The sequence below is a fragment of the Habropoda laboriosa genome, unplaced genomic scaffold, assembly GCF_001263275.1.
Source record: "Habropoda laboriosa isolate 0110345459 unplaced genomic scaffold, ASM126327v1 scaffold88, whole genome shotgun sequence".
Taxonomy (NCBI): domain Eukaryota; kingdom Metazoa; phylum Arthropoda; class Insecta; order Hymenoptera; family Apidae; genus Habropoda; species Habropoda laboriosa.
Window position 1 is genome coordinate 1,091,483 of NW_017100219.1, and position 26,772 is coordinate 1,118,254.

The 26,772-nt window shown below is 44.1% G+C and overlaps 1 protein-coding gene across 1 annotated transcript in view; it reads left to right on the top strand.

Moving 5' to 3' along the window:
* LOC108570984 (protein dead ringer) overlaps window positions 1–26,772 on the top strand; it is a 142,354-nt gene that overhangs the window by 98,302 nt on the left and 17,280 nt on the right. The gene's annotated exons all lie outside the window — the stretch shown is intronic.

A 26,772-nucleotide genomic window follows, 5' to 3' on the forward strand; every position in this document is an offset into this window, starting at 1 on the left:
GTCGTCGTTCATTATCGCGCGATACGCGAGAATCGTTTCGCAGAAATGAATTCCGCAAATATTGATCGTTCGGATCGACGTCCAAGGCCGATCGGTCGCCGGGAATCGTCGACTTAAACGCGATTTCACGTCCGCGCGGACAGCGTGCATCGGTCCTCCGTGCATTTGTCTCCATCCCGCAGGCGAAGACGTATATCTCTTGGCAAGCGGTCGCGTTCCGCGCGGGCCTGCAATTTTCTCGTAATCCGGTGCGCGAGACGCCTCTCGGTGCTTAGGCGAGTCTCCAGAATTAACCTTAGTCCACCCACACTGTCCACGCATCCCGCGTATTCTCTCTCGACGATACTCTCACCTTTTTACACATACTTTTCCCCCTAGATCTCGTATTTTACTTTTTCGGTTCTTATCTTCTTGAGGCGAGAGTTGGATTAAAAAGTAGGAGGTGTTACGCTCGGGATCTATGTTTAGAGCGGTGCACCTGTCAACAGCCGCGGCATTATTTGCATCGCGAACTTCGGAAACCGTGCCAAGGTATTTAGAATTCGGTGAACATTCCGACGAGCTCCGTGACGCGTCACCATCGCGCCATTCGATCTCTCTCGAGCGCAACGAACTCTTGCTCAGCTTGTATCGTACGCTCCGCGGACGATTCTTCGTGCGTTGCACCCCCTTTTTTCCTGCAGGTTTCCCCTCGTTGGGAACGTTTCTCGATGATGTGTCGGTATAGTGGTGTATCGAGGGGTGGATGAAGTTACGGGGAAGTCAGGTGCAGGTGATTTCAACGGGCTTAAGTGCACAGGAGCGACGAGACGTCGTTGCGGTTTTGAAATGGTGACACTGCGATTGGGCGCGTTTGTGCTTCTTGTAGGGGGATCGGGTGATTGTATGCATTGTATCGTTGGGAATATAAAGAAAGTTTTAGAGCAATGGGAAATATTTGTAGGGGAGTGGTAGTGAGATATTCGTGATGGCAGCGAAATTTGTGTAGTCGTTCACGTTGGGGTGTGAAATTTTGCGACGCCGCGGTGAATGTTTCACGGTGATCTTGTGGGATTTGCTGTTTTTCTTTTTACGTTTGTTATCGTTGTTACGTTGCGAATTCTTGTAATTTTGAAGTTTGGAGATAGTGCACGGACAGGCTGTAGATTAGAGGAGCACATTTTGTGGATTATCATCGGTGAAAATTGGGTTAGCGATGCCAAGGATTTAGTTGTAGACATTTAAATGTCGTGGACAATAAAAAATTCATTTGTAGCCGAATATTAGAATTTAAATATGTAAATTTGAATAGTTTGAATTTAATTGGCAGAATTTAAATTTTGAATAGTTCGAATTTCGTTGGCTGAATATCAAAGACTAATAATTTTAATTTCATTGGCTGAATTTACGTCGTGCTTATTTTAACAGCATTAGCTAGGTTCGAATTTCATTGGCTAAACTTAAAATTCAAATAATTTGAATTTGATTGCTTGGTTTAATGCTGCGTTTACTTTCAATGCTTTCAATTTCATTGATTAACCCTTTGCACTCCAATGGCGCCATTATGGCGACACGCGGATACTTAGGAAGACTATAAAAAGTAAAATTCAGGTTTCTCTATGTTATTAAAGCACTGGAGATTGAAATGAGAAATAGAAATAAATAAATTCGTAAACAATAAACGTTCTTTTTCCAAAATGAAACTTAGGGTTTTCGAGAGTTTCGCTGCAAAAGTATACCAGAGTTGCTGATTAATTCTATCAACAAATGCTTGGAGTAGAAAGGGTTTATTTTCAAACTCGAATAATTCGGCTTCCATTGGCTGAATTCAAATTTTCAAAATTTCAAATTCCATTGGTAATCTTCAAACTCGAATAATTTCCATTTGATTGGTTGAATTCAGATGGTGTTTAATGACATTGGCTGAATTCAAATTTTCAACAGTTTCAATTCGATTGGCAGACTTCAAATTTTTAATACCTTCGATTTTATTGGGATGAACTTGAAATTCGAGTAATTTCAATTTTTTTTTTTATTTCGAGCAATTTTAATCTCTCTCGAGATTACTTCGCATTACATCGTGTGTACAAGAAATTGTCAAAGAGGTACAACGTTTTAGACGGATAGTTTGCAGCTTCTTAGGAAGGAGTGAACGGCATTACAAATCTCTACCGTGGCTTTCCAGAGTATAAGGTTGCGTGGCAATGGAAGAGGATAGTTCATTTTATGTAATTTTCTGGCAAGGGTGACTATCGAATACATGGTCAATGTCCTGTCTTTCGTATTCACATTGACATTTGGGGTCGTTTGTAATGCCTATTCGAGCGAGTGAGAAATAATTATTTCAATTTGACTGTCTGAATTTAAATCGTACTTCCTCTAATAGCATTGATTGAATCCAAATTTTGAACAGTTTGTATATTACTGACTGAATTCAAATTTTCAATAATCTAAATATCATTGGCTAAATTCAATTAGGAGGAATTCCCCTAGCGCCGGACACTTAAGGTATTTCTTAAATAAATCTCTCTACCTGTGCACACGCGTCTGAAACGCGTAGAAAATTTATTTTTATTCCTTTTGTCTCCTTTAGGAGATACGCAGAATAACGGCTCGGTAGCGTTTCAATTATTGCAGATATAACTAATGTCCGATATTAGGCGCCGTCCGGCGTTAAGGGAACTCCTCCTATGTGTATTTTTCTACCGTATCTTGTAACAGACATTAGTGCAAAAGTTACAATAATACACCGGTTCGGTCATAAACGGCCAAACAGTTTTGAAAAGACCATAGGACAGTGACTTCACGACGTGTCCAAAAATCAAAGACGAAAACTCGCACAGCTGGACACCACTCGCGCTAAAGCTACCTGGCGGCCAGAATACCGTTACTGTACCCCAAAGTAACAAATAGTTTGCAACAATTTCCCTACTCCTTCGACAACACCATCGCCCCCGAAAACACCAGAGACCAATCGATACATTTGAACTACCTCCTACACAACTTAAAAACGAATCAGAAACAGACACCAAGGTTATAAGACAGTATACACAGCCACCCTTAGAGCAGATGCAACTAGAGGCGACAAGCAAACGTACACGTAGATACACAGACAGCCACACAACACATATTTGTAATATACAAGGTTTGAAACATAAAGTGTGGTGTTTCATTTTTCAATCAAGTGTACAGTCCACTAAATACAAAACTACTTCAACGAGCATTTGAAGGACTCGAGAAGTAAGCGTCATTTATTCGTTGCCAACGTGCTGTGACGCATCAATAACCTTAGGCGCCGTCCGGCGATAAGGGAACTCCCCCTATCCACTGCCGCCACGAATATTTCGCGTTGGTCCAGGAGTTCCTTAATCCCGCCGAATGTCACAGTTGCGAAATCGTAAGGACGTCGCGTCGCTCGCCTGCGCCAACTACCCCGAATACCCGAACGATCGAGAAATTCCAGCGATTGAACGCAAAGTGGGCGTCGTTGCGAAAATTACGAGGCGTATTATTCACGCTGTCCACGACGCGACGCCTCCTTCACTCGGCGTCGCACACGTGCGACCCGCATCTCGTTTCCTGCACACGTGGATTCTCGGGACGCTGCGCGCCTAGCCGCGTCCGAGCGCCTCGTAAACGTCCACGTGGTTAAAAGGTTCGATAACACGTTGCATCTGCCTCCGTTAGACGGGACGGAATTAGATTCTGAGATGGTTAAGACAAACCAACCCACGAACCTTTGTTCTTCCACCTCTTTCCGAAAAGTACGCGTAGGAGAACAATCTTAGGTTGCTTGATCGTTCGTAAGGGAGAATAGAGAAATTTTCTTTGTTTCGAAAAAGAGAGAAGTAATTTTCCGTGGAGAAAAATGATCCTTTCGCTAGAATAGTGAGAAATGGAAGGTGTCCCGTGTTTTTCGATAACGAAACGCAAGGCTGACAAGAACCGGAAACGAAGGACTCTAATTATAAACTTGGCGACCCGTCCATCAATCAACCGTGGAAACTGAACTTCTCCTTCTGTTTCCCTTCTTTCACACACGATTCTATTATTGTGACTACCTTCCTGAAATAATTAGAACATATCGAGCTAACGTCAATAGTTCTCACAGTCATTACTGTTCACACTTCCGGATGTAAGTCGTATCCTTGCGGAGGAAGTGCTCCGACGTTTTTTAAGCTTTGAAGTTCCCTCCTTCGGGGTTCGAACGACATACCGATACTGGTGTGTGCCTTTTTTTTTTAATTATTATATAGGTGCTGTTGCACCTGTTGAGTCAGGGACAGTTTATCGACTAAATGTGTCTTTGCTGTTAACTGTGACGGGTAAAATTTGATTAGGATGAATTATTTTGGTAAGTGGAGAAAAGTTTTTTAAAAATCTCCAGGTAAAATTGTAGTCATACAGTAAACCCTTTCTATAACGCGAAGCAAAAATTGCGACGGCCCTGCTATTATATAACGCAGGACTTTTGAAACGCGGAGCAAAATTTGCGACGCCCCTTCTATAACGCGATTTTCATATAACGTGGAGCAAAAATTGGGACGGCCCTTCTATAACGCGGAGAAAAATTTGGGACAGCCCTTCTATAACGCGGTACTTTTGAAACGCGGAAGAAAAATTGCGACGGCCCTTATATAACGCGGAGCAAAAATTGGGACGGTCCTCCTATAACGCGGTTTCCGTATAACGCGGAGCAAAAATTGGGGCGGTCTTCCTATAACGCGGAGCAAAAATTGCGACGGGCCTCCTGTAACGCGGTACTTTTCAAACGCGCTTTCCATATAACGCGGTGAAAAAATTACGACGGCCCTCCTATAGCGCGGTATTTTTGAAACGCGGTTTCCGTATAACGCAGACCAAAATTGGGACGGCCCTTCTATAACGAGGAGTAAAAATTGCGACGCCCTTTCTATAACGCGGTTTCCATATAACGCGGAGCAAAAATTGGGACGGCCCTTCTATAACGCGGTTTCTATATAACGCGGAGCAAAAATTGCGACAGGCCTCCTGTAACGCGGTACTTTTGTAACGCGGAGGAAAAATTAGGACAGTCCTCCTATAACGCGGTTTCCGTATAACGCGGAGCAAAAATTACGACGGCCCTCCTATAACGCGGAGCAAAAATTGGGACGGCCCTCCTATAACGCGGTTCCCATATAACGCGGAGTAAAAATTGCGACGCCCCTTCGATAACGCGGTTTCCATATTACGCGGAGCAAAAATTGGGACGGCCCTTTTATAACGCGGAGCAAAAATTGGGACGGCCCTCCTGTAACGCGGTACTTTTGTAACGCGGAGGAAAAATTACGACGACCCTCCTATAACGCGGAGCAAAAGTTGGGACGGCTCTTCTATAACGCGGTTTGCGTATAACGCGGAGCAAAATTTGCGACGGCCCTCCTATAAGGTGGTACTCTTGAAACGCGGTTTCCACAAAACACAGTAGTCTTATAACGTTATTTCTCTACATAACAACTCAATTAGCTTAAGCAGTCTTCCTATAGCGTAAATTTTTCTATTACAGTAATCCCTTCTATAACGCGGCTGAATTAATCACGTTATAGAAGGGTTGACTGTACTAGCTGTGTCCCTTAACAGAAGTACATTTTTTAACTGCTCACCAATCAGCGAACTTTAACAACTGTTCACTCGAGCATTTAAAAAATTCGTCAATACCTTCACTTATTAAAATCAATCAAGCTAGCAAAAATATAAAACAGAAAAAAAGAATTCACAGTTTTTCAGATTCGTTGCCAGTATAAATTTGCAATGGTCCTGATCGTCCGATGATGCGGTCTTTACGAGGTCGATTAAAATCACGGCTCGAGAGAAAGAGAGAGAGAAAAAAACAGAAACGACTATGATGAGAACATAAAGGAGCGTAGATCGGGGGAGAGGAAGCTCGAAACGAAAAGCCAGGGGGAAGCACCCCCCGTGGGGCACGTTATTGTGCCGACGCGAACAATGATTCGACGCTAACGCGATTCATAACACCTCCGCCACGTCCGTAGATATAAAAGACCATTCATCACATCCCGCTACATTAGTCGAGCCATCGGCGATTCGTGTTTGTTATCGATTCACCCCTTCCCACCGCTAAAGAACAACGTGCTCGCGCGCGTCACTTCTTGATCGAATTAATTACCGTGAATATCGTTTCAAATCCAACCAAACTTTGGATCTGAATGAAAAAGGACTTTTCTCGTTTCGAGAAGGTTCGTCTAAAAAGGGACAATTGCGGACAATTGAAAATTAAATTGGACGTTGATCATCGGTGTTAGAGCAATTTTAAGGGAGCAAGAGTAAATACGAAGACTGGATCTCCCTTTGCTGGCAATAACGACGAGATTATCTTAATTAACGGTCGTAAAGTTAATCATTGATAGGAGAGTTTTTGTCCGAGGCAGGTTTATCGCGGCGACCGCGAAAGGACACCGAGCCAACCATTCCGCGGCCACTTATCTCCGGATGACCTCTAAATTCGGCGCGGTAGTGGTTATTACGAGGTCGTTTCGCAACAAACTTGTCCCGCTCGTTCGTATATCAAACGAGCCGACGAGCCGGACCGGAACGCACAAATTCGCATAAGCGGAACATAATTGGCGACGATAAGTCCCTTGGAATGATATCCGCGGAACCGGTTCGGTCTCCGACAACACCTTCGTGATTCGAGTGTCTATTGGATCTCCAAACGTGAACTATTCGTTGTTTACAGAATTTATCGTTTTGTGTCACCTATTGAATTCTGCAAATTATCGACAAAAAGGCTTGCAAGCTCTTGCGTTTCTTTCTAGAGCCCGTAGACTGAATTAATTGAATGGGTACCAAAATGGCGCTCACTGTATCATACTTCATGAATGATCACTTAACGTTAGCACAGAAATTTGTAAGGTATAGCCGGTGGAAGAAATACAATCAGGTAGTAAATTTCAAATTTCCAAAAAAAAAAATTAAATTACAGTAGACTGAATTAACCGAATGGGTACCAAAATGGAAGAAGTATAGCCCATTGGTAAATTAAAGTATGAAGCAGCAGTAAAGATGCAGTGACACTTTACGTCTTTCGATGGAGACTGGATGAAAGTTAAGTTGCTTAGTCATAGGAGACTTTTGAGGCTTTCACGGCCTGGATTGCTCGAAATGTTATTCGAGGCTTCCGGGTTAGAGCCGTGTCCAATGGTAATTAAATTCCTCGCTTAGCCTTGTCTAAGGTTTCAGACCCTCGATCCGTTTGTAACATTGTAAACTTTCACGCCTAACCGTTTTTTTACGACCTCCCTATATATTTCTTCCATGGACTGTACATCGACGATATTTCACAGTGATGTATCGACGTATCGAAGATTTCTTATCACATTGTTTTCCAGTATCGACGAAATCGATCGAGAGACCAGCAAAGGGTACGATCAAGAGGAGCCAACACGGTCACGGTGGTGCGGCATCTATCGCGAGAGAAGGTTCTTTATTTATCGCGCGTATTGCTAGCACCTCTCCGGGCTGACCGTTATAAATCTCAAGCCATTTAATATGCAAATCCCGGCACCTCCGACAGCCCGAGGACTCCTCTCCGTTGGTTTTTTTGCATCGCGAACGAGTTTCAATCGCCGATGTAATTCATACTGCGCGCCGGACGACCGCGCGAGAGCAATGCCATTCTCTGTCGAATACGTTATTATCTTACTCTCCTCTCAGCCCCCAACCCTCTCCTCTTCTACCCTCTCTATACTCGCGCGCCAACCTATCCTCATCCCCCAATCTTCTCTCTCTCTCGAGCAGTTGCGATATCTGCTCAATTTCATCGAGACGCCGATAAGCGGCGCCCGACACAATATCTCCCGCGATCCACCACTCTCTTTCCTTCCTCTTTTTTGTCCCTCCAAACGTCTTGGTTAATTATCGTTACTGCTGCAATGCGAATAATCGTGGTTTCATAGTTGGCAACGCTCTTTAAAGAGGGAAAGGATACGTTTTTACGTTTCTCGTAGGCATTCTCTAAGCTACCTAGAGAAATTTTCTCATCAAGGAAGACGGACGTAGTCAAACCACCTGTCAAGGCCATCTTCATGAATTACTGCCGTAAAGAGTTTTACTATCCCTGTCTCTAAGGAGTTTTGTGCTCTTGGTTTCCATTGTCAGACGTTAAAAAGTCTTCTCTCTCTTTCTTTTAATAAACATCTCGGTGGTTTTTGGACCGAGAGACACCGCGCCTTCCTTCGATACTGGATATTTGGGACTCTGGTTCGCGCAACAGTGCTGAGAAGACGAATGGCCACGAGAATTGAACAACCTCTTAGGACAGACTGTAATTGATTGTTGGACAAATTTAATTAATATAAATACTCTTTTTGTCCCTGAGCCGTCTCTCGCTAACAATTACTTCATATCTTTGCAAAGAAAAACCGAAGAAAAAATTTTGGGTTTCAAGCGGGAATCGAACTCACGACCTCCGAATTACAAAGCCGCGACTCTACACACTCCGCCAACGCGCCCTCAGTATTCTTCCCCCTTCTTACCCCTATAAATTGAGCGCATAAGTCCCGATCTCACCTAAAGCTTCAACTCCACACTGATTTCCCTAGAATTTTACTTTACCAGAACACTTTCATCTCTCAATACTCCATCGAACAAACCTAAAACCTATCCGAACCACAAAGTAACCAAGCAGACTTCGCTGCCGCAGGTATCTTGACCCGAAGCAATTGAGTGGCGTTGTCGGAGAAGAGAGACTTTCCTCAGGATCGAACAGGGTTCTCGTGCACCTATCAGCGAGGCGTGAAGCTGACCACCAGGAGGTTGAACGATAATATTTCAAGGCGCGCGAAGGAGCGGCGGCGTGCAAAAGTGCATTGCACCATGTCGGCGTCCGGGGTCGCGCGTCGCGTTACGACCGCCCCGGAGAAAAATACGTTTTTACGCGGCGCGGGTAACGCATTAGCCGGCCGGGAACACGTGTTCGGGCACGAACACTTTTCGCTACACACTTGTGAACAAGCGGAGCGGTGCGTGCCGTCTGCGTACACAAGCAGCGTTACACGGTCAGCGCACGTTTCGTCGCCGGGATACATTGTGCCCGTTCGCGGATTATCGCGCGAAAAGAAAAAGCACCGGAACCCTTTTCTTCCTCCGCGGTTTCTCTATGTATAGACGACTTTGGCTGCGTGAACAACGTCCGTTCTTCTTGCACCGGCAAATTGGAATTCGATTAGGCAAGTAAAGCAAGCGAGCGAGTGTTCTTTGGCGAGTGTAAACCTACGGGGGTTGTTACTATTTCGAGAAATTCAGGACGGATGGGCAAAACGAATTATCCCAAAACGCAATTTAATTTCCTGGTTGATAGTTTAGAATAATTCTTTGAAGAATTTTCTATTCGTGTCGTCTGTAATGGATACCAAATTGAGATAAATTTTTCGAGTATGCACTCAAGTGGGACGTTGCGAAAGGGTTAACAAGCTCAGAAGAATCTTCAAGGCGTACATTTTTAAGCACGAATGTGAATACTGCATGGGCCACGTAATTATCTTATCTAGCTATGATAGTACGAGAAAATTTTTGTGTGTAACTTAACACATTAAGGACCGCTAAGAAATCTATAAGACATACGCCTAGGACCGCACGTTTTTCGGCAAGCTTGCACGTTACTAAAATCCTCATTACTTTTTTATTTATGAAGCAATTTTTGCGAAACTTTCAGAAATTGTAAAATAGGATGCATCTTAGGTATTATTGAAAAAAAATTATGTTTTTTAATAATTATCATAAAATTTTATTTAAAAATCAATTTTACCAAAGTTTCTAGTACTTTTTAAAGGTATGATATTGCGTGAAAGATTTTTCTCTATGAAGAGGAACCATAGAAAATTTACATATATATCTTGATTCGCTTCGAAGGCGAAGACTATTCGAATCACCAAAATGCAATGCAACGTGTCGAATTTTCTCTGAGACTAAGCTGTTTTTATTTCGGGTTCGTGCATTTATACAGTCTTTCATAGCTTGACCTGTACGGTTTCCACCAATGGGATTGATGAGACGAAAACGGTTAATACATTGACTATTGATGTAAACACTTAAATGGACAAAGTAGATACAATGTATCAAAGTAATTAACATCTAAAGACAACGTGTAGAAAACACGGGTTTGTCTCGTGATCCGTCCGTAACAGACGGGGCGCGCAGCACGAGAAAACTCGTGAGCGGTCCGTGACAGATGGGGCGCGAAACACGAGAAAACTCGTCAGCGGTCCTTAATGTGTTAATAGTTTCATAGGCAGAATAATAATTTTTCTACTTTTATTTTCAAGGTCTCCTATGTTCATTTTATATTTGAAACATGCACAGTAACCTAACCTGAAATTGGTCTTGAACTCTAAAATTTTTAATCAAATATCAAACTTCCTCTCATTTTCTCCCATTTCTTCTATCAAGCAAATTTTTCTTCAGCCTTATTCACCCTTCGGAACCGTTTAACCGTAACTAGAGAAGATAATTAGGCGGCCTGTTCGTAGAACATGATACTTTTCAATTTAAATCGCAACTACGTCGAGCAATAAAAAATCTTTCCTCGTACACTTCGTTTGGCCTTCTTTCCGAGTTACGGTTGTTTCTCTGTTCGATCGATTCGCAGCTTGCGTTTACCTTACCAGTGAGTGCTTCTAATTATTACTGTTGAATGAACGGCAGGTAGCTTTATTAGCGTACGTACGAGTGATAATAAACTTAAACTACAGCAGATAAATTGGCAAGAAAAATTTAACGAGCTGTACGGCACTTCTGAGACATACGTACGTGCACGTTCAGATTAGTTTTTCTGCGAGAAACGTGATCGAGGATTCCCGTGATCCACAACCGTTAGGTTTCGCGTTATTTAGCAACTACGCAGACGTAGTTCGCCTCGTATCGACTGGTATCCGCGACAGAAACACGTTCCGTAGAAGTTAACGAGCGCGGGCGCTCGTTGCACTCTTCTCCATTGGGCGAGGCGACGTGATTTGCCAGCCGCGCGCGATTCTTTTCTCTTCTCCCCCGTCCTTTTTTCGCCTTTTTCTTATTATTCGGTATTTGGTGCCGGGAGCACGTTCGTACGCCGTTACTCGATAACTGCGCGTCGTCACGGCACACTGCGACTCTCCTAGCTTCAATGTGTTTTCCCTTTACCTCGTTGCAACGCGAGCTTCTTATATACCTTCCCTTGTAAAAATAGTAGTTTCACCGTGGAGTCTCCTTGCTTCGCGATGTGCCGACAAGTTTTCCAAGACGAATATCCAAGGCTCGATTCGAATCGTATCGCGATCTCAGAATGGAAGACGAGAAACGTAGCGAAGGAGGAACTGGAGGAACGACGATCAAGGTTTCGTGGTCGCGTTAATGCCTCCGAGCGGGAATTAAAGGCTGAACGAAACGGGGAACAGTCTCTCCGAGAGGCTTTATTACGTAATAAATATTAAAATTCATACGGGTTGCACCTCTACCGAGAATCGATCTTCGACCGGTCCAAAGGGACGGCTATAAAAGTCGGAGAGGACCGAGAGGGAGCGAGAGAGAGACGGTCCTCTGTGTGCCGAAAGGCAGAGCTCTCCTCTTCTTCGTACCACGCTATTTTACTTTTATTCGAGCAGATCCATTCCAGGACGGTTTACGATCCATCCCTGCCACCAACTTCTCGCGCAGGCTTCGTGTGACGCGAGACAGCCTCGCTAGAGATCTTCTCGTTCTTCCCGATAGTCGAAAATCCCCGGCGATCAATTAAGGTTACGATACGGTTAAGATTCGTAAGGCATAGAAGAAGATCTCTCCGTAACACGGTTGGTACGTCTCAATCCACGGAGGATAATTCGCCCAGTGGCGATTTCTCCGCGAAAAATCGTCTAATGGCACGTTCACGCCTGCTGTCTAAATGATAGACCGTTCAACTCTTTGCAGAGTTTTAAGGCTAGCCTTTCAGGCTACCATTTCACATTCTCTAACTCGACCAGGTTATTCGCGTACTCTAACGACGATCTCGCGAGAATTGAATCTGCAAACTTAGCGGTCTAGAGGATCCGGTACCGTTACGATAACACACTTCTATTCGCGCTAGACACAATTAGAAGATTTTTGAAGAGAGGAGGAGAATGGAGATCGTGTACCGATATATCGATTGGTCTTCTTCTTTGCAAGACGGTCCTTTTTTTCTGCCTTTATTCTCAAGCTCGTCGAGAGCCGCTCCAATGTCGGTTTATCGCGTTTACGACCTTGTCGAGCAAATGTGTACGAGCAAGCGTGGACTCTCTTCGACAACGACGACGACAGACAGAGTCAATTCAGCTTGTCCATAAACACCCATCCACGGTTACCTCCATAAAACGAAATAAAGTCCTAGGCGAGAGAGCATCGTGGAACAAGAGCGAGAGAGGGAGAGAAGGAGAGAAGCTCGACGATGGGCGGACTACTCCCCGCGAGTGATGGATTTCCTCTTTGACGGATCGCTCGTAAACCTCCTCTAAATGTTTTCTCGGAAACGGGAGAGAGAGCCACTACGGATTTCCAGGCACCAACACGCCGACGCGCTTCTTCAACTGGCTATACACACACTCTCGTCCTTGTTGGATCATGGATCAGGCTGCTTAGGGCCACCCGCTGTTTTTAGAGGGTCTTAAATCGGGATTATGGCGGGATTACAGGATCCTGCGTACGCTGTCCTCCCTTCTGGTAGCTGGCAAAGGATTGCTGCGAGAGAGAGAGAGAGAGAGAGCTGGGCATCACCGAAAGGGAAGTCTCGCGAGACGTTTCTCGTTGGTTGAATCTGTATTTTTGCGAGTGTTGGGAGAGGTTCTAGTGCGGCTGCAATTATTACGGTTTTAGTTTGTGGTGAGTCCTTCGGAGACAAGTGTCACAAGCGGAAAATACGGAATTTTTGAGGAGAGGGAAAAGAAAATTTCTGCTTAGAACGTTCGTTAATTGCAGTATTATGGAATGTACGTCAGCTAAGAATTTATCTCAGTTGAAGGATTATAGTTTGACTTTGGAAATTTCTTTTGTAGGACGTAGCAAGTAGATCGAGAATTTTAATTAAAATGCTTCGTTCATTTTGCACGCCTTGTCACTCTGGCATCTTTAACGCTAAAAAGAGCGACTGGGTGAAAATGAGCAAGATTTCAAAAAAGTGAATTTTCAGACTGATAAATACTATCGTTTGTAACTTTCTGGCTTTGTTTGTATTGGTACAGATCTAACTTTTTAATAATTTTTTAGTTACGTAAAAATTCGCTTTGAGATAGTTACTAATTAGTCATTTTTACTTTACTAGAAGTCTTATTCGAAACGTTCGCAGCCAACTCACATAACTCATTCACTAGCACACTTAACAATCGATCTCTTCTTAAATATGTTTCTACTAGAAGTAATCGCGGAATTTTTAGGAGGTTTCCAGAGACACGTTTTCATAGTCGATACTTTATTCTGACATAACGACAAAAGACAAACGCGCGGTGTTTCGCGTGCAGAACAAAAAACTCTCTCTAGTCCAGCAACTAAGACAGAAGAAATGTTAAAAAATATTCCAAGCAATAAAACAAAAATGTTTCACTTACGACACTTCCTCGTGCAATTTAAAAACTAGCCACCAAAGAGTCACTTTTATTAGGGTCGGCGTTTCGAACCTAGAGGGTAAAAGAGATCGAAGGGGTAAGTACGAGTCGAGTCACGGCTAGTGTCGTGCATTTTCGGGGTTTATCTACTTTCGTCACGAGACAGGAGGAGGCAACCTCGAACGCATACCGTTGCTCGTTTCACTCTGTGCCAGGATCGTTTCGCGAAAGAAGAATTCGTAAATTGAAAAGCTCTCTCTCTCTCTCTCTCTCTCTTCTCTTCAACCCTCTTCCTCCAGCTCCCGTTCAGTTTAATTGCTTCGCACGGTCGACCTGTTCCTCCAGCTTCGATCACCCATTTTCCCTCTCCGATCTTTCTCTTTCTCTCTCGCTTGCAAATCAGAGAAACACAGGAGAAAAAGGGGGGATCGGGTCGATCGTCTTCGCGTTTCCGAGAAGTTTCGTGATAAGTCCGACGATTAGTGGTTCCTCGGAAGCGTGGGGGCCAGTTTCGAGCTGGCTACGAGGAAAAGGGGTGAGCAATCATCAGCAATTATTCGGAATCCCAGCCGTAGAACAACGTGCCCCCGCTTATTGATGCCCTGCAGCGATCTGAGACGTTCGGAGAGGGATCGCGTTTTCGTGCAGAAGCCCTGAAATTCCTTCGACATTAATTATTATAATGCGAATCTGATGAGATCTGACCGTGCCGCCGACATTCCCCAACCGGTAGCCGTAGTTAAGTTTTAGCCACCGTTCCCGCGCCACGCAAGGCCAACCCTTAAATCGTGTCATTTTTTACAGGGAATTATACAGGAATTCGGGTAGCTTCTTCTTTTTCGCGTTGTTTTGGGTAATCTTGTTTCGTAAGAGAAGCGATTCCTTAGTTTACTACCCATACCTATCAAAAGGAGCAATAGCAACGAGGAAATTAACCCTTTCGCTGCTTTTGGCGCGCCCATAGGCGCTTTGAAAATTTACTCTTCGCGCCTATAGGCGATATGAATATTTTTCCGCACTGTGTCCTTGGCGGCTATAGGCGTTTTCAATATTTTCTCGTACTGTGCCTCTGGCGGCTATAGGCGCCTTGAAAATTTTCTCGCTCTGTGTCCTCAGCGCCTTGAAAATTTTCTCGCACTGCCCTCTTGGCGCCTATAGGCGATTTAAATATTTTCCCGCACTGTGTCCTTGGCGGCTATAGGCGATTTGAATATTTTCTTGCGCTGTGGTTTTGGCAGCTATAGGCGCCTTGAAAATTTTCTCGCTCTGTCCTCAGCGCCTTGAAAATTTTCTCGCACTGTACTCTTGGTGTCTATAGACGATTTGAATATTTTCTCGCACTGTGTCCTTGGCGGCTATAGGCGTTTTTAATATTTTCTCGCACTGTGCCTCTGGCGGCTATAGGCGCTTTGAAAATTTTCTCGCTCTGTCCTCAGCGCCTTGAAAATTTTCTCGCACTGTACTCTTGGCGCCTATAGGCGATTTAAATATTTTCCCGCACTGTGTCCTTGGCGGCTATAGGCGATTTGAATATTTTCTCGCACTGTGGTTTTGGCGGCTATAGGCGCTTTGAAAATTTTCTCGCCTTGTGTCCTCAGCGCCTACAGGCGTTTAGCAAATTTTTTCACACTCTGTTGTTCGCGACTTTTGGCACACTCTCACCTTAATTTAAGCCTTAATTCTTGTTCTCCGCGCACTTCCCCCTCAATTTTTAAAATAATAAATTAAAAAATTTAAGTATTTAAGTTTTTTTTTAATTTTAAAACGCCAAAACGAAAAATTTTGCGGCCACAATTGAAAATCCATCGTCCACCACACGCTCTACATACCAAAATCTGCCGCAGCGAAAGGGTTAAGAGGGCTCCTTCCCTCCAGGTCTCTCAAATTTCCCATCAACGCTACCTTCTCCAACATTACCTTCTTCCCTCTGATTCGACGAAATCCACGATCTCCCAAATGGCGAAATTACAAGGGAAGTTTCGATGACGCGTGTGGCGCGAAATTCGCGTGAAGAAGGCGGCGCGTACAGGGGCGTCGCGGTACACCTGTCCAATTAGTTGTTCGCTCGTGCTCGAATTCGACCTACATTTTCCAGCGGCGGACAAGTGACCGGGTAGCTTCCAGCTCTGGAAGAGAGAGAAAGAGAGCCGGCACGGTTCTCCGGCACGTTCCAGTGCTATAGATAGCTCGCGCACGCGAGCCGAGCGAAAAGCATTTAGCAGGATGACGTTCGCACATTCTAGACGTCTCGACGCCGGCCGTTCTCGCCGATCATCCGTTACGTTCCCGTGACGTAATTGTCGAATTCTTGCTCCGACAGACTGCTGCCTCCACTTCTCTCTCTCTCTCTCTCTCTTTCTCTTTCTCTCTGTGTTTCTCCTCCTACACAGGCTTCGACACTCCGTTCGGTGTGACAAGAATGATCGTCTGCAGCGGGACGATTGATTAATGGCGGACTGTCGCCTAGTTTTTCGCGATTCGAGCCTCGAACTTTCGTTTGCTTGGGGAGTGTGTATGCTTGTTGTACAAAAGACGCGACACTATAAGCTCGAATATCATAAGTATGCAGGGGTTGGAGAAGATGAAGGAGAAGGAGAAGAAGAAGTAGGCAGGAAAGAAATCGGAGAACGGGTTCCGCGTTCTGCGGCCTCGACGTTGTGCTGCCCAGGCGTGGGAAGTGAAATACGAGCGTTGCAGACGGCCAACGGCCATTTCCATCCTGCCGGTTTAGTATTGGCGGGCCACTAAGTCTGAACTAATTTGCTTATTAATATTTCACAACAGCGCCGATCGCTCTGGGGGTTCTTGATATATCGTCTCCCCCACCCTTCGGGAGAGCCTCCTACCATCTCTCCTTCCTCTTGCTCCTTCGACGCTCTCTCGTCTCTTCAGCTTCGAGCCGTGGATCGGCGTTTCTTCCATTGCCTTTCATCTGGATCTTCGATTTCAGTTCCGCGCACCTTTTCACCTGTGTAGCTTGATAACGCACTGATCTGTATTACTTCCATGGCAATCTATGATTACCGTTAAGTCATCTTGAAAGACCACCAAACTGTCAACATAATTTCTTCTTTTTTTTTCAAGTGTAAATTAGGCTTGGATCGGAGAGATTTATTTATGTTTCTCTGTCTCGTAGAAATTTGTATTTTTGTGTATTTTGGAAATGATTTTTAACGAGAATGTCTAATTTCAACGGATTTCCATGGGAGGAACTTTCTAAAATTAAAAGTGTGGAACGCGTGTCAACTTTTTCTTCGACTTATTCTACTGGCGCCACCCTCCTCGAGAACTACTACGGTCGTTCGCTGCAAAATGTGTCTACTCGCCCGACATGTAGCACTCGAATTTTAAAATAGCAGCTATTTCAATCAAGTGTACACACTCGCACACACCACAATATCGATCTCCGATTTATACGTTACACGTTAAATTAGACAATTCAATATATGCATGTAACGACATTTTTCGATAGACAGGACCGTACCGAAAGGGTTAAACATCGCTGCGTACAATTTCTTCGTCCTTCGAGTTGAAAAAAAACGACGAGTCCCCTGCTATCCTCGTTTACGATCCGTCGATTCTCGCTGGATCACGATGCAATCAGTTGCATTCGCGTCGCGGGAATCACGGTTGATTTGGCGAAGCTTGAAACGAGCTTTCCGTCCAAGACACACGACCGGGTTACGTGCGGGCAAAAGGCCTCTCGACGGAAGGTAATTACCGCGCGACGAGCTGGCTCGCCGCGATTAACGTCGTTAAAGCTCACAGCCGTATCGGCGCGTTTACGATCCCTGACGAATCCGCGTCGCAATAGGGAGAGAGGGAGAGGAGGAGAACGATGGAGGAATAGGACATGCGCGCGCAACGACGATAGAAGATATTTGGGTCGTGACGACGGTGGCCGTCGCAACGACGGACTCTAAAACCCTTATTTTGGCAGAATGACAAGCACGGATCGAAAGTTATTTCGGCGAGGCCGATATATAGGTTGATTTATGCCTGGCATCGGACAATAACGCGACCTGTCCCGCTATATCGCGGCTCGCGTTTGGTATTTTATAACCCTGTAAATAGCCGTGGACGACGATGCCGGCCCGCTTCTAGGAAGCTTCGATTCTCGAGAACTCGAAGACGGTTCACGGGGCTCCGGAATAAGCCCATTGACAACCGTAAGCTAGTCGTAGATTGACCAACGCCGTGATGTCGGGGGTACGCCACCCCGAGGCGTCTGGAAATAGGCAGTTTGGATATATTTTTTTTTTCTTTTCTCTGAGGTAACTGTTAAATGGAAAGTTGCAATTTTTTGGGGGGGCTGTAAATGTAACTTTCAAAATTTCTGTGATTTTTAAAAAGTGACAGTGTCTACCACTTCTGCTACAATATGAATTGCTGGCTGCCATTGCCATGACTGAAGTAAAAATTCTTGCGGATTTATAAAGTAAGTAAATTATTTCATTTTTAGAAACGTTTAAATTTGATTTTTTTTTTTATAAAAGGAGGTTTCTCCTATTCAGACTGGCGCCATTTCTATGATTATTACATTTTTTGGTGGATAATACATATTTATTTACGAATCAGTAAGAATTTTTTACCTCAGACGTTCCAATCCTTGCTGGCGATGGCGGCTCAGTTTTGTAACATTGTTACTTTTTCAAAAACTGCAGAATAAAGCTGAGTGTTGTATTTATATTCTCTGAAAAAGTTGAAATTTTTCATTCAACAGTTACCTACAAAAAATTGCCAAACTTCGTCTATTTTTAGACAGTTCAGGGTAGCATATCCCCTTCGTGTTATCTTCCCGAAAATGTGCAGTAATAAACATTAGCAAATTTGTTTTATTTATTGTACTTGGCAATCGACGATTGCCAAACGAACTTTCCTCCGCACTCGTCCATCCGATATCGAAAGGAGTAGAAGAACTCGCACTCCGGCCTCCCTTCTGAATAAAGCTGTATCTTCAGCAGGCCGTGCAAGAACAGACTACCGCTTAACGTGGCATTTTACGTCACATCAAAGCTTCGCCACATTGTTGGCAAGTGTCTGGCACTCCTCCCAGAGCGGTGCATCCCCGGTGTTCGCGATCGCGACCGAGACCACGTTCTACCATCCGCCTCCGAAACAAACCAGCAAAACCCAAGACTGCTCGACGTCTCCTCTCGTCTTGGTCCTCTTCGTGCTTGTATTCGTCGTCGTCGTCCTCTTTCACTTTCCCTCCTTTCCACCGTCTCTCAGACGAAACACGAAGGCCACGGTTCAATTCGCTCGAAACGAGGTGCACAATTAGAAGAGCATCTCTCATTGGCGTCGTTAGCTCAAATCGAACGTAAAATTATGACACTTGTATTTTGGCAGCGTACCTTCGCTCCGCAAACCAGACGCTGTTCGTTTAATCGTTCAACATTGACGCGATATTTTCGAGAGCTCTTTCTAAGATCCTCCTAACGGCAATGGCGGCCAGAGTGACAGCAACCTGGCAGATCGAACGTGCTCGTAAAGTCTATCGCATGACTGGGTAACGTGGAGAGGGTCGTTTTATTGCGATATTATTCGCAGATTTTATTATCGCCTGGCCAGCTAACGCGTGTAATATAGGTCGCGGAGAACGATAGGGGCCCACCCAGGTAGTCGAAGCTTCCCGAGCACTGTTCGCCGAGGGAGAAACCGAGAGGGAAGAGCTGGAACGACGAAAGGAGAAAGAAAGGAGCGGACGAAGACGGACGAGGTGGAATTATTCCTTCGCGTGCCACGCCCTGGCCACGATCGTGTTTTGTCTATCCTCGGGGACTCTGTCCTGATCCACGTTGCCCGGAAACATCGTCTCGGGGCGAACAAGTGACGCGCTACGCGGACGTAGAACGAATAGGATTTGCTACTGTTACTAATTTCGGGGACGGCGCGGATCGTCGAAACTAATGTTAAGAACAAGAGGGGATGTTACGTAAAATTGGACCTTCCTGCTGGAAGTTTTCGTTTTTTGGTCGTTCTATAGTTAGGTATTACACGTTGAATGAGTTTAATTATTTGGTCATCTCGTAAGTTCTTTGTCGAATTTTATTATTTAAGCCAATATTCCTTGGACCTTTAAATTTGGTTAAAATAAAAAAGGCACCTTTTCATTCCACAACTGTTTTCTATTTCTTCTTGGTAAGACCATCGTGTCGTCGCTTGTCACTGAAACATTTTTCGCTTTCGGCGTGAACTTACGGGACGATTTAACCCCTTGAACTGAAATGACGAGTCCAGCTCGTCGTGAACTTTCTTGAGCAAACTGACAATGACGAGCTGCACTCGCCAGAAATGATCGAGAATTGAAGCTTTTTATACGAGAGGTATATGTAAGTCATATTGAGGATCTTTAATTTGCGAATAAAGATTGACTCATTCGACTGCAGAGAAAAAGAACGTTTATTGATAGAAATGTAATACAAAACAACGGAGGCGAAAACCATTGACTCAATCGACTGCAGAGAAAAAGAACGTTTATTGATAGAAAAGTAATACAAAACAACGGAGGCGAAAACCCGAGTGAAAAACAGGTACTCATATACTTATATACTTGGATCGGAACCACGGTCAGCGGACCCATGGCTTTTATGGCCCGGCCTGGGCCTACGTTAAGCAGAGAAACTCGCAGTAGGAAAGTTCAAAATATAATCTATTCTCAATAAGTCATAGCGAGTCTTTCGCTTTGATACATTTGTTTGCATGCTTCTAGTAACAGTTCGAATGTAATTTGTATAAATCTATGCAGCCAGTATCGCGTAAAGTGAATGCACGACGCGACATACTAACGAAGTGCAACAGCGATTATTTTACTGGCGATATCCGTCTATAGAAGTGATATACTTTTTCGGAGGTGTTGAATCTTACACTTGAAGTTAATTAGTACTTTAAAATATATATATTATATCAAATACTAGAACTGTAATATTTTTGTTTCAACATTATTGAAGAATTTCATGTACATGTATGAAACAAATATTATCTTTACTAATAACAAATTATTTGAGCAACAAAACCGTAAGTTTCTATATCAGTCCCTCTTAAAACTAAGAAAATTAAATTGTCTGCCTGAAAATAAACTGCAGTTCAAGGGGTTAATAGAATAACGTTCCTAAGCTGTTTCTGGAGAAATTTGTAAGTAATCCTGCGTTGGGAAGATCGATATCGTAAATCTGAAGAATACCGGAGAACGAAATTTCTCGAAATAATATAGAGAATGCACTATAATCCATGGTAAAGAATATGAAATTTTCACTCCAGTACCATTTCTTGGAGCACAGAAGGAAGACAAAATCGTTTTAACTCTAAAACAACGTTTATACCAACTCTTTTTTATTATCTATGCGCGTTAAATCCAGCACTAAAGTTACACCCTGTAAAAAATCTACAATCTACCTGTCCAATACGGCCAGCCGCGTTAAGAATCGTTTCATGATCGAACAAAGAATCCGATGATAGGCCAGACGAAGGGGAAAGTCCCCTCGTAGCTCGTGGCACGCGATATAAGGGTCGTTTTATCTTCCTGGATTAGACGGAGGGGACTGAAAGGAGCAGAACGATGCCACCCACGAACCATAAGCCACTCCCGGGTTCAGGCCAGGGGGTTGCCACCGACAGAGATACAATTATTTGATCGGCGAGCAACAAGTGGCTGCGGGGAGGTTCGCGGGGAATCCCCTATTCTAGTCGGGGAGATTTCGATGCCTCGATAGACAAGATCGCCCCACAGCTCGGTAATCCCATACAGGAGCTCCTTTTGTATCGAGATCAATTTGTAACGAACCGGTAGTGTTCTTTCTAGCATTTCAGACACTTGCAACAATGCGAGAGGTAAATCGATTTCTTCCCGAATAAAAGGGAATTTTAACTTCAACGACAAGCTTAAACAGTGGGCCATGGCCGCTGAATCTGTATTTAGTGAAAAGGTTTTCGCTTACTTCAGGAGCGAATTTTTTTTTAATCCAAACTTTTTAACGCCTACTTTTAAGTAACGTAATAATTGAAAAAATGATGGATGATGAAAGATCGTTTTTGACTAACTTTTAAAATGACTCGAACGCTTATGTTCTGTGGTATTTAAGGTGTATTATTACATTTTTTGGATTCAATATCACTATTTTTTGAACACCAGTTACTTGAAAATTGAACTGGGTCTAGGTGATTCGTGAAAGAGGTTGAATTCCTTTCTCATTTTGTGTAACAAGTTTGATCTTTTTCAGTTTATTTAGCACGTTTTGAAAAGTGACTTCGGCCTGAAGGGCCATTCATTTGCTTCCTGGACCGCGTTTCTCGGATATGAGTCATGTATGACTCATGTATGAGCGACGTCTTTATTATGAACACAGAATAACCTTTACTTCCTTATGTCTTTTCGTTTTCTTTACCCATTTTTAATTAGCATTACAAGAAATGCTTAAAATAATTGTAATAGTCATCAGGTTACTCTCTTCGAATGCAGCTTATGTTCTTTTTTCGGAATCCTGACGTAGAATAAACACTGTACTTTCTAAAATAAGAACTGCAGTTGGTTATTTTCAAGAAATAAACATTTTTACGACCGAGCACGTAATATATTATTTGGACTACTTATAATAATTGTAATAATCATCAGGTTACATTTCCGATTTTTCGGAATCCTGACATAGAATAAACACTGCACCTTCTAAAATAAGAACTGCATTGTTATTTCCAGCAAGTACGAAGCAACAAGTCCGTAATATATTATTTAAACTAAAGACATCGTCTATAGCAAAAGAAAACTACGTCCCAGAAAGTACGACCAGCTCCGAAGAAAAAATGGCTGTCACTCATGCGCGGTAGAAAACGCGTTAAGGGCCGCTCTCGCTAAAGAACGTCGCTCGTCCAATCTTAGTATGCAAAGGGTTGAAGCATCAATACCGAAATGTTCGATCGAAGCAATTCCCAAAGGTGAAGATCAACCGACGTCACTTGGAAGTGAACGGCGAAAGAAGGCGGATAATAGGCGAAGTTAAAAGAGGCGTGAAGGGTGACGCGTGTCTGCACGACTCGCGTTTGACACGGCAGAGTGTCTGGCCTCTGCAGCAACCCTTCCTACGACTCCGCCGTTCCATCGCGACTCCCTTGACAGTTAACTCCGCTAAGACGGATCGTAAATTACGCCAATATTTCCGCGAAATCCTAACAAGATTATAAAGCAGATTGTAGCACTGTTCGTGGCGACGTTTGCGTCTCTCCCTCTTCCGCCCGGGGACCATTCTCGATCTTTCGTCCGTCGCGGCCTCGACCACGAAGGGCTGGTAGTGACGTTCTCGCGTCGGAGAGGGAGAGAATGGTCGGTGCAAACGAAAGGAGAGGAAGGGAGGAGAGAGAGTTAGATGGCGAGAGAAAGAGAGAGATCTATTTATAATGCGTTTGCGTCTTTGCAGGGGCCCCAGCCGGTGGAGGCAGTAAATGTCGCGTGTATTTCATATGAAACTCCACCCCCTCCCGGCTATTCTTCGCAATGCCAATCTCGGTCTTTCGTTCGTCTGATAATACCGAGCGCTAACAAAGTTAACCGTAGAACAGGCTCTTCTCTCCGTCTTTGCCCTTCGTTTTTCTCTCTTTCTCCCTCCCTTCGTTTCTCGCCTTCCATTTCGACCGCTCCAGGATCGCCAAAGGGTTATATTAATATCGCGGAAAAATCGTCGAAAAATCGAAGGACGAAGGGGAGACTCTTTTAGATGCAGTCACGTTTCGGCGCGTGTTTCGTTTAGGGCTAGAAGTAACCGCGGGACTGCAAATTAGCTCGTTAAATGAACGCGTCGAAGGTAGCGTAGAAATTCGAAAAGCTGATCAGACGATTTTTCGTGTTATTCACGTTAAAAGCAAAGTGTGTTAATAAGTCTTTCTAACTATGCCGCAAAATACGCCGGCGTGTCACGCTACGCTTTATTTTATATCGTAATTTTCATACGTGTAAAGTTTTTACGGTTTGGTGTCATTTCAGCAAAAGAGCAACGAACGTGAAATTTCATTGTTTATGGCAGAAATAGGAAGGATCGTAGAACAAATGGAAATAAGTTTTCGAAAAGACGTACTATTGTTCGACATGTTGGCACCTGGGGAAAGAAATGTGGAAATTGCTCGTGTTAACTGAAATTTTAACCCTTTGCACACGAAGGCCCTTTTTTCTACGAGGAACCAACAAAAGTGAATGTAATTTTTTAAAAGTAATATTTTTATCAGAAGTTGGTTCTTTCGAACTATTTCACTTTGTGAGATCTCTAAACGGAGGTCCATAGACCTGCTGCGTGTTAACTGAAATTTTAACCCTTTGCACTCGGAGGCCCTTTTTTCTACGAGGAAGTAGCAAAAATTAATGTAATATTTTTATTAGAAGTTGGTTCTTTCAAACTAATTTCACTGCTGAGATCTCTAAACGGAGGTCCATAGACCTGCTGTCCTGGAGAATATCACCCTTAGAGTTGCCTCTAATGGTAAATATAACGTCGCCTCAAAGAGTGCAGAGGGTTAATGTTAAGAAAAATTTTGAAAATCTTCGATACGGTCTGCACAGAGAACGAAACTGTACTATAGACCTCTAACCCTCCGCGAACCAGGTGAATAAACGTCGCGCTTTGAACCATATGGGGTTAATTTATCCTCAACATTATCTACCCATACAAATATATCCTTCGAATAAAAATGCACTTTAAAATGGTGTTTCATTCGTTTTTGCAATAAGGACAGATCGAAATAAAATAAAAATTTATTTAGTTTGAAAATTGCTGGGGTTAATTGAACTCCACATGGTTCGCGGAGGGCTAAGAAACATAAACAAAAAGCCTCGTGTTGGTCCCTCGTGGCAGCCAACGTGTCAATGAAAATTGCCTGGAAAAAAAAATTTCTCGGTGTTCCCTTTGTTTTTTCTCCCGAGCCAGGAAAATAACACGGTTGAAAGGGAAGAGAAATCACGATAAGAAACGGCAGATTGCAGGGTCGATGGTGGGATAGGGCGCATAGTACCGCAGGGGTATATTCCGTTGGCAGCTTATTCAATAGATTCCAGGGCCGTCACGCGAGATTCTGGGAAAAGTCGTTTCGCGCGCGTCCGAAAGGCTTTTAAAGCGGGCGCGCGGAGAGTCCGGGCCACGGCAGGCCGCAGTTTCTTCGTCGGTTAATAAAGGCCTCCGACATAGTCGATCGTTATTAGATCGGGCACTCCTTCGGCCCGCCAATCCTACCCGCCCAATATACTTCGCAATAACCCATAAAATGCAACATTTTGTTTCGTATACCAATTACCCCCACCTTTCCACCTGGTATCGACTTGGCCGGCTGTGCCATCGGAGAGACCCTCTCCTTTCATTCTCGATAATAGCTGAGACCGACGAGGAAGGAAGTTCGACGAGGAATCTTACGGTGATACGTCGTTTAATCCCTTCCTCTGTCGCAGATTTTCGTAGGTAATGTAGAATTTTTTATTCTCACCGTATGACTTCAGAATTCGTTTTCTTAACTTAACACATATGTGCAGTCGGAGATACGCGTCATTGAGATTTTCGCCTGTCCGAGGACAAATGTACAAAACGCTATAAACGATTGAATTTTCCTCTTCAGAAATATGCTGCGACAGATGTTTCACGAATGAAACAAAATTTCTTTGAAAAATATTAAATAGTTGTAGCAGCTTTTGCCAAGGTAGCGCGATTGAAAGAAATAAACGCGAAATCGCCCCAACGCGAGTGTTACGGTGGAAGTGCAGAAGGGATGAAATGAAGGCGCGAACTGAAATAGTGTGAGCAAATTTTCAAAGTGCAAGCGTGACATAAAAGTGAGAGGTCTAAAGTGTGTCTTTAATTAAAAACAAAAAAGAGGGTAATATCCACTGAATATGCAACAGGAAGTGAACGACCACGGACAGATAAAGGAAACTTAGTTTTTCACGGTAGCAGCGAAAAGCCGCAACTCGCCATTACGGAGCACCGTCACGGGTTACGCTTCGTGAGTCCTGATTCCATCACAGTCCACTCTGGTCATCTAGAGTTGGTTTAATTTCCTTTCGAAGTGACTGCTGTTTTGTTCGTAAAAAAAAAATCAAATCGTGTTCGACTCGAGGCTCGCGATCCGCTTTTCCGACCTTAGCATCCTCTAACAACCTCGTTCTACTGTTTCACACCTCAGGCATGCGTGCCGACACAGACGTGATTTTTATAAAATAGAAAAGTCACGGTTAGGAATAGAAAAAGAGTCAGTCTCGACGAGTCGTCTCGTGTGCGGCAGTTACGCTCACCCCTTCGATTATGCGAAGGAACCGCGCGAAAATGATGTGCAACGATAGTACATAACGCCTGTACGCCACGTCGAATGGCTACTTTGGCTGTCCGAGGCGAGCATGCAATGGCCACCATTGCGGCTCGCTACGGCTCGAATACCAAGAAAAGTCGTAATCGCATCCTGAAATGCCTCTTCTCCTCTTCCTTTCGCTCCCTCCTTCTCTCCCTCCCCCTCCTTTTCCTTTCCCCTCGACATTTCTTTCTCCTTATCTGTCCATCTTTCTCCTCTCCGTCTCTCCTTTCTCCTCGCGGATTTCTATTCGTCCTGTCGGACAACCGAACCTTCACACCTCCTCCAAACGACTAATTTCTTCTTTTTTCACCATCTTTACGTTCATTGTACTTTCCACGATTTGAAAAAACGAAGGATTCTTCTTCGCGGATTTCTATTCGTCCTGTCGAACAACCTAACCTAACTTTCTCGAAGAGACTAATTCCTTCTTTTTTCACGATCTTTGCGTTGATTGTACTTTCCACGATTTGAAAAAACGAAGGATTCTTCTTGTTCTTGTTCTTCTTCGGTTTATTTCGTGGTTGTAGGGAGCAATGATCGAAGAAGCGACCTCTCGCAAACCGCCTATTTTCTTTCGAGGGCAACACACGCACGAGAAATGATTTGTGCATCGGCAGAGGGAGCAAAGAAAAAGCACGAAGCACGTGGATGAATTGGACAGCAAAAGGGGTTTTAGAGTGTTGGCCGAGGCTGGCGCGGTAAAAGAGTGTAGAGGAGGCATGGAAGAATCGGGCGCCATTTTGCGAGCGCAGCTTTTATCGCCGCGCCCTATATAGGAACATTATGCCTGGGTTGCCGGGTTGCGCGTATATCAACAATAATTGCAGGGCCAATAATAAAGCCGGAGGGACCACGCTCGATAGCCCGAAATTGCTGGTTCCCCTACCCCGGCCTGCAACGTTTTATTGCC